This window comes from Callospermophilus lateralis, chromosome 9 (assembly GCF_048772815.1).
Source record: "Callospermophilus lateralis isolate mCalLat2 chromosome 9, mCalLat2.hap1, whole genome shotgun sequence".
In the NCBI taxonomy this organism is placed as follows: Eukaryota; Metazoa; Chordata; class Mammalia; order Rodentia; family Sciuridae; genus Callospermophilus; species Callospermophilus lateralis.
In genome coordinates this window covers 61,510,549-61,518,145 of record NC_135313.1, presented here as the reverse complement: position 1 = coordinate 61,518,145, position 7,597 = coordinate 61,510,549, and positions in this window count along the sequence as shown.

Sequence of the window (7,597 nt, the reverse complement as noted above, 5' to 3'; positions counted from 1 at the left end):
AAAGATCATCTGCTCTATGACCCTGGACAACTGATTCCCAACTTCGTTTTTCTCACAAGTAAAACTGGTTCCTTGTAAGGCCCTTTCAACTCTGACCTGTTCTGAGATCCAGCCTGGATCTTCCTATGGCCACTGGGCCCCCTCCCATAAGATAAGAACTCACACATTTACCCTGCATGTTTCTCCCACCTGTAACAAGAATCTAACAGTTTAATGTAGAGACTGGATCGTTAGACTGGCGGGTTCGGTCCAGGGCAAATACAGATGACCTAATACTCTGGGTCTCAATATCACTCCCCATAAAAGGATGTCTTGGAAAACTCTAGGCTCCACCAGTTCTATGTGACACTAAAACCTTTCCAGGAAGGCCAACGACATCTCATTCGCTGCTACCACCCCACCAGGTCCTGCACCCAAACAGCAAAATGACGCGCGTTTCACAAACATCGCCCTGAGTACTACACACAAGCGCCCGGAAACCTATTTTCCCCTATCGTGACAGGCTAGTCTAGGGGCCCTATTCGGCTCCCACTTCCCTCACCTTTTGACGGAAAGGCCTGAGCCCAGTCGCTTTCCCCAAACCAGATGTACGTACCTTTAGTCAGCAGCCGGTCACCAGACCCAACTTTTGCTTCCGCGCCAAAGTTCCGATTTCAAAACTACAGCACTCCCGCTGCCTGCCTCTTGGCGCCCACTAGCCTTCCCATTGGCTGATAACATAGGCTCTCTAAGCCGGGATTGGTTAAGCCACGCTCTGGAATTCTCGCGAAAATATATGGAGGGAAGAGAATTCTGGGATTCGTAGTTCTTTTCTAAACAACGGTCGGACTTTCAGCGGAGCCTGGCAAAGTATTAAAAGATTCCCCTGAGGGGTGGGGATGTGGTTCAAGCGGTCGAGCGCACGCCTGGCATGCGTGCAGCCCCGGGTTGGATCCTCAGCACCACATACAAACAAAGATGTTGTGTCCACCAAAAATTGAAAAATAAATATTAAAAATTAGAAAAAATAAAGTTAAAAAAAAAAGATCCCCCTGAAGACAAACCCTAGATGAACCTCTCTCTTGGGCTACAAATACAGTTTCTACAACAAGTAAAATATAATAATTAGACTCTAACTGTATTATTTTGTCAAGTATATATCCTCTTTTTTGGACTTATTTTGTAAAATTGACTCCAACTGTGAATGACCAAGACTTCCAGAGGGTCCTCAGTATATGTTCCCACTCCTGTAATCCCAGCAAGGAGGCTGAGGCAGGAGGATCTCAAATTGAAAGCCAGTCTCAGCAATTTAGTGAGGACCTACCAAACTTAGCAAAGCCCTGTCTCAAAATTTTAAAAAATAAGTATGGGGCAGGGGCTGTAGCTCAGTGGTAGAGCACTTGCCTTGCACATGTGAGGTACAGCACCACATAAAAATGAATAAATATAGATATTATACCAACTACAACTAAAATAAATTTTAAAAAAATAAGTTGAAACAGCTGGGGATGTGGCTCTGTTGTTAAGTGCCCCCTGGGTTCAATCCCTGATCCCTGGTACCAGAAAAATAAAAACAACAACAACAACAACAAAAAACTTTTTCTATGACTCAGGCTTCTCTAGCAATGTTTTTGAGGCCTATTAGACAATATGTCACTCCCTGTTGCAGAACTGAAAACTGGAACAGAGCCCAGCATTATCAAAATCACCTATGTTCCCTGGGGACAGGAAGGAGGCACAAGCAATTCAACTCAGATTTGTTAAGAAGTGGACAAACTACAAGGAAGATGCATTGTCCAGGAACTCCAAATAGGAGAAATAGATTCACTATTTAAATCCTTAGGAAAGCTGAGGAACAAAGAAAAACGAAGAATATAGAGTATACCCTGTAACTGGAGAGTATGTCCAATAAAGATGTCCAGCTAGCATTGGTATCAAAGATAATTATTTTCATCTTTGACTATTGATGTGTTGTGAAAACAAAGGATCTGATTATAGGCTAAAACCTCTTTCCCTACCACTGCTTCCTTTGAATATTAACAATCCAAACAGCAATAATAATAATAATAAAATGTGTAAATAACATATTTGGAGGTAACAAATATTGACTATTCTATTCCCAAAAGCTAAATTAAGACCCATGAAATCAGGAAAAGTTGTTATGATTCATATTTAACATACCACAGTGTACCTGAACATCAGCTTCCAGACTAGGCACTATTATAGATAACTTGGACATATAATTTACTTGAATAAGTCATCTTTCACTTCACAAATGAACTTTTGATTTTAGAAATCTTGTAGTATTAACCTTACATTTTATGGATTGGACATCTCAGAACTTCAGATAAATGATTAATAGTATTCATTTCTGGAGTTTTCACTGTCCCAGACCAGTGAATACTATAATAAGTGAATATGGAATAAGACTTAATAAGATTCATGTAAGGGTGATGACTTGAGACCCTGTTGAGAAGTTGCTGAGATTTTTACACTGGTCTTAATTAGGCCATTGAATGATGATTCTAGATCTTTGTGGACCTTGGACTAAGGGGAGTGATTTCCTTCACTAATGTGCAGTCTTCATGGTGACCCCAGGGTAGTTTTGTTCTTTCTCAGGTCTCCTTGTAACCAATGTGTGAGGAAGAAATTTCTGTTGCCTGTCAAAATTTCCATCTCTGAAAGACTGGGTGAATGATTTCTCTCACTCCCCCAACCATAGCTAGAGACCCTCAATTCTTTCTGCTAGCACAAAGAAACTCCTCATCACCTCCCACAAGACATATTTATGTGCCTTTCATTTCAATCCAACTACGATTTACCGAGAATTTATTTATTTATTTATTTTAATTTTGTGGTTGCAGATGGATAGCATGCCTTTATTTTATGTGCTTACTTTTGTATGCAGAACTAAGGATCCAACCTGATGCCTCACACATGCTAGGCAAATGCTCTGCCAAGAGCCACAACCCCAGCTCTTATTGAGTATTTAGTTTGTCTCATATACCGTTTTGAGCAACTCTCTTCTTTGAAATATGTGGTCTGTGACTCAGGATTGAGCTCCTTCAGTGTGAGAAGTTGGAATATGGCACATCTTCCCAGACTTGAAGTCTTTCTGAGTGGTAATTGTAAGGAGCTTTGCTCAGAATAACTGAAAGCTCCATTGCTCTTTCCCTGAAAACTTAAATTTTTCTCCAATAGGTGAAGGATAATGAGGTACAAGGAGAAAAATAAATTGTCTCCTATGGCACATACCCTTGCTAGGTAGATATTTTTCACCTTGGAGGTAGAGAGCTAGGAATAGAATGTTGATAATGAATAATGCATCATTAGACTAAAAGTCCCCCACCTTACAAAGTAGAGGGCCTCTATACTATATTCATATTTGTGCTGTATACCAAAAAGCTAGTACATGAACTTGTAATGCCCATTCACTGAGAAAATTAGAGATGATGAAAGCTACTATGAATGAAGAAGAAAAGCTCTTCCTGCAGACTCCAGGTTAATAACCTATGATATAGAAAGTGCTTGCTGCATTTAAAAGACTCTTGAAGAGAAACTTTAAATCCTCTAGATTTCTGCATAGCCTATGTAGGGAGGCACTGAAATAAATGATTCAAGAAAATGAGTCTTCTATTAATTGCTATGATCAAAAAACAGTATACAAAGTGGAGTCAAACTTCAGTACTGGTTCCATCTGGAATCTTCCTGATATTGAAAACAAATAAATAAAAGGAAAGCACTGAGACCTCTGGCATGGTGGAGTGACGAAGTCACCGAGTCACCAAATCTTCTCCTCCCTAAAAGACACTATAGAACTATCCAAAATCCTCAAGAATCATCATTTCAGTGCTCTGGAAATTGATTAAAGACTTACAGAAAACTAATAAGCATTTATTCATGAAAAACTACTCAAAAATACTTTGCTAGGGGAAAGAAGCTAAATGAAAGATATTGCACAATATATAATTTATTTTGTATGATATAACTAGAAAAGGAAAATCCTTAGAGACAAACAATTTGGTGGTTGCTTGGGGCCAGGATAGAACAAGCATTGACTCCAAAAGGGCATGAGGGAAACTTCTAGGGTGATGGAAACATTTTAATATTTGGTGTGGTGATTAATGATAACTCTATAAATCTACTTAAAATTATTAAATTGTACATTTATAATGGTTACATTCATTGAGGTACATAAATTTTTCCTTATTAAAATTGTACAAGTTTTAGAAAAATGAAGAATATCAGAGCTTCAGAGGAGGAAAAAAGTGCATTTCCTAAGAAAACAAATGTATAATACAGTGAGTAAAATGTTCAAATTTGTATTGTGATAAAATACACATAACACAAAATTTGCCATTGTAACTGTTTTTAAGTGCACATTTTAGGGGCATTATATTAATATTGTTGTGTGACCTTCGCCACTATTCATCTTCAGAGCTCTTTTATCATGCAAAACCGAAACTGTGTGTACCCATTAAACAGCAAATCCTATTTTCTCCTCCTCCCTAGATCCTGGTAATCACAATTATACTTTCTGTCTCTAAGAAGTTGATTACTTGGGGCTGGAGGTGTGACTCAGCAGTCGAGCCCTTGCTTAGCGTGTATGAGGCAATGGGTTTGATCCTCAGCACCACATAAAAATAAATAAATAAAGGTATTGTGTCCAATAAAAATGAATATTAAAAAAAGTTGATTACTCTGGGCATAATTTTCCAATTGTCTCATAAATGTCAAAGATAAAGTTTTCTTTTATAGATGTAAATGCAATCTATTAATTATTGCTAATGTTTTTAGATATGATATTGGGATTATCTCCATTATATTCTGGAATATATTTTTCCCTTTTATCCATTTTGCATTTCTAAATTCTGTCCATGTATCAAGGCCCAGTCACTCACTATCTCCTCCTGAAACTCTCTAATCTTGCAGACTAAAAGTTATGACTGCCTTTCCTCTGTTCACCTCTAAAGAGACAGTGATATATTATTTACGAAAATATCTTATCTCTCCTACTAGATCACCAGCTCCTTGACATATGTCTTCTTCTGTCCTGTCCAGAACACCTAAGAATCATGTCTTGCAAGAGTGCTTCTCAAAAATAAAGTTCCCTACCCAACAACATCACCATCATCTGGGACCATGTTAGAAATGCAAATTCTCAGGCCCCAATCCATTCTCAGCAAATCAAAACTCTGGCAATGGGTCTCTGTAATCTGTGTTTTAAAAAGCCTTCTAAGTGAGTAGGATGCACACTGAAGTTTGAGAGTCTTACTCATAGTAAATGCTCTGTGAGTTATCTATAAAATAGGAGCACCACTATACAATATCACAGCATCATTGTGGAGAAAACTAATAGTGCTTCTCAATGGACAACACTGTTGGGTCCTTTAGCAATCCAAGAAAAAAGTTTATGCATGTATAGGTCATGATCATTTCTAGAGAAGAGTACATAATGAGACTAATGGAGAGGGTACCTGGAACTATGTAGCAGGATCATTTATTATAGTGTCATTATGGAATGCCAATATTCCTGGGATGCTAGCCAGAATGGAGGTAATTATTTTCTGAAAGTCACTAGGGTCTAAACTCAGTCTGAAATAAATCCATTTTACATTGCAAGGTGACACTGGAGAGATCTCAAAACCAATTTATTTTAGAGAAGATAGATAAGTTTGTGGTAAAAGGATAATGACCATGCAGAGACATTAAAGGTCAATGCCTCTAAGGTCTATTTTTGTTTGCTTCCACTGCTTAGGTGAAACAAGCTAAAGTCAAATCTCTCTGAATGATGTGGGATCATAGCGAGAACTATAACTCAATGATGAATGGCTCATTTCAAAATGAGAATATACCTTGTGGTTATATAATATTTGGTGTTTCAAAATATATTGAAGAAATTCTAGCCTCTGTCCTGCATGTTGCAATCTAAGTAAAACAGGTAAGATTTACTTAAATTAAAACCTAGGGGTACTACCTGCATGTCATCTCAGGTACTCCGGAGATCGAGGCATAAAGATGACAAGTTTGAGGCTAGCCTGGATAACTAAGCAAGACCTTGTCTCAAAATAAAACATAAAAGAGGACTTCAATGCAGCTCAGTGATAAAGGGCTTGCCCAGCTTGTGAGAGGCTTAGGCTTCAATCCCAAGTACTGTTGAGGGACACAGCCAAGTCGGGATGACTCATGGCATTCTTCCAGAAGGGAGTGGTTGAGAGGTGACGCCAGCGAGCCATTGAGATGATGATGGTTATGTATTCAGTTGTATATTTTATAATTTTTTCCTACTTCTACTCTAATGAGAATCTCAGAGTTGGGATTCAGTTCCATTTTTACAAAATATTTGACAAGATAGTAATAACTCATATTAATTACAGCTAATATTCTTTGAGTATTACAATGTGTCTTGGGTTTACAACAAGGGAACAGAAAGGAGGTTCTAAAAGGAGGGATATGAAACAGCCTGCATCTATGGAAAAGAATAAAATAATACAAAATCCAAATAAGGCAAGCAAGAAAAAATGTTCTAATGCAAAAAAATGAGAAAGTGGCATAAGGAAAGGTCAACTCCATCCAGGAGGCACAGGAGGAACATACACATCTTGTATCAAAGGAGGGAAGAATTAAGACAGAACTTCTCAAATCTGATATGTATTGGCACCATACATATCAGCTTATTGAGATGTGTGACTCATTCCTAAAGACTCTGGTTCTGTGATCTAGAATGGGCTTAGAAATGTGCATGCAAGTGACAGGAAGCAGATGATATCACTTTGAGAAAGAAAACTTCAAAAGTTAGATGAGCATAGAGGGAGATCTACCTTCTTTTGAATTTCAATCTAGGTAGCTTGACTGTTCCATCATCTGGTGAACTGATTTGGGACACACCTACCACTCTAGCAACCTTGCCCTTGGAAGGACTCAGCTTGGCCAGCAGGCTCTATTATTGGAGAGCAAAGTTCTACTGGAAGATTATTAGTACCAGAAAGAACTAAATTCCTATGGCTCCCTCCTGCATGGCCCACATAGGATAGGTACTGGGGAACACCATCAACCCAAGCCATATCAACTCTGGTGGCAGATGACGAACTGAGGAAGACTAAAGAAATGCTCAAGAGATTTACTGTAGGAACAAGTCATAAAATACATATAAGTGCTGAAAAATGGTTCAGCAATAGGAGGGGTCAAGTGTTTTCATTTTTTAACTTTTCCATGAATTTCTTTGAATTTTATTTTTGTTTTATAATTATAAAAAATATTTACATGATCTTAAAGCCAAATCTATGAAATAAGTATATTCAAAAGTCAAGTTTGTATCCCTATTCCCTCCACTCGATTCTCTTCCTTTCCTTATAATTAATGTTTTTTTAAAAAAAATACCTTTATTTTATTTATTTATTTTTATGTGGTGCTGAGGATTGAACTCAGTGCCTCATCTGTATTAGACAAGAACTCTACCACTGAGTTACGCCCTCAGCCCTATAATTAACTTTAAAGGATATTAAAAATTGTTTAATCCTTCTATTCTCTTTAAACATAAGTAAGCAATTTCTCAGATAAATATTAAATGCACTTTTCTCCACCTGAAATAAGCTTTCTTGGTCTGGCCACTTTATAA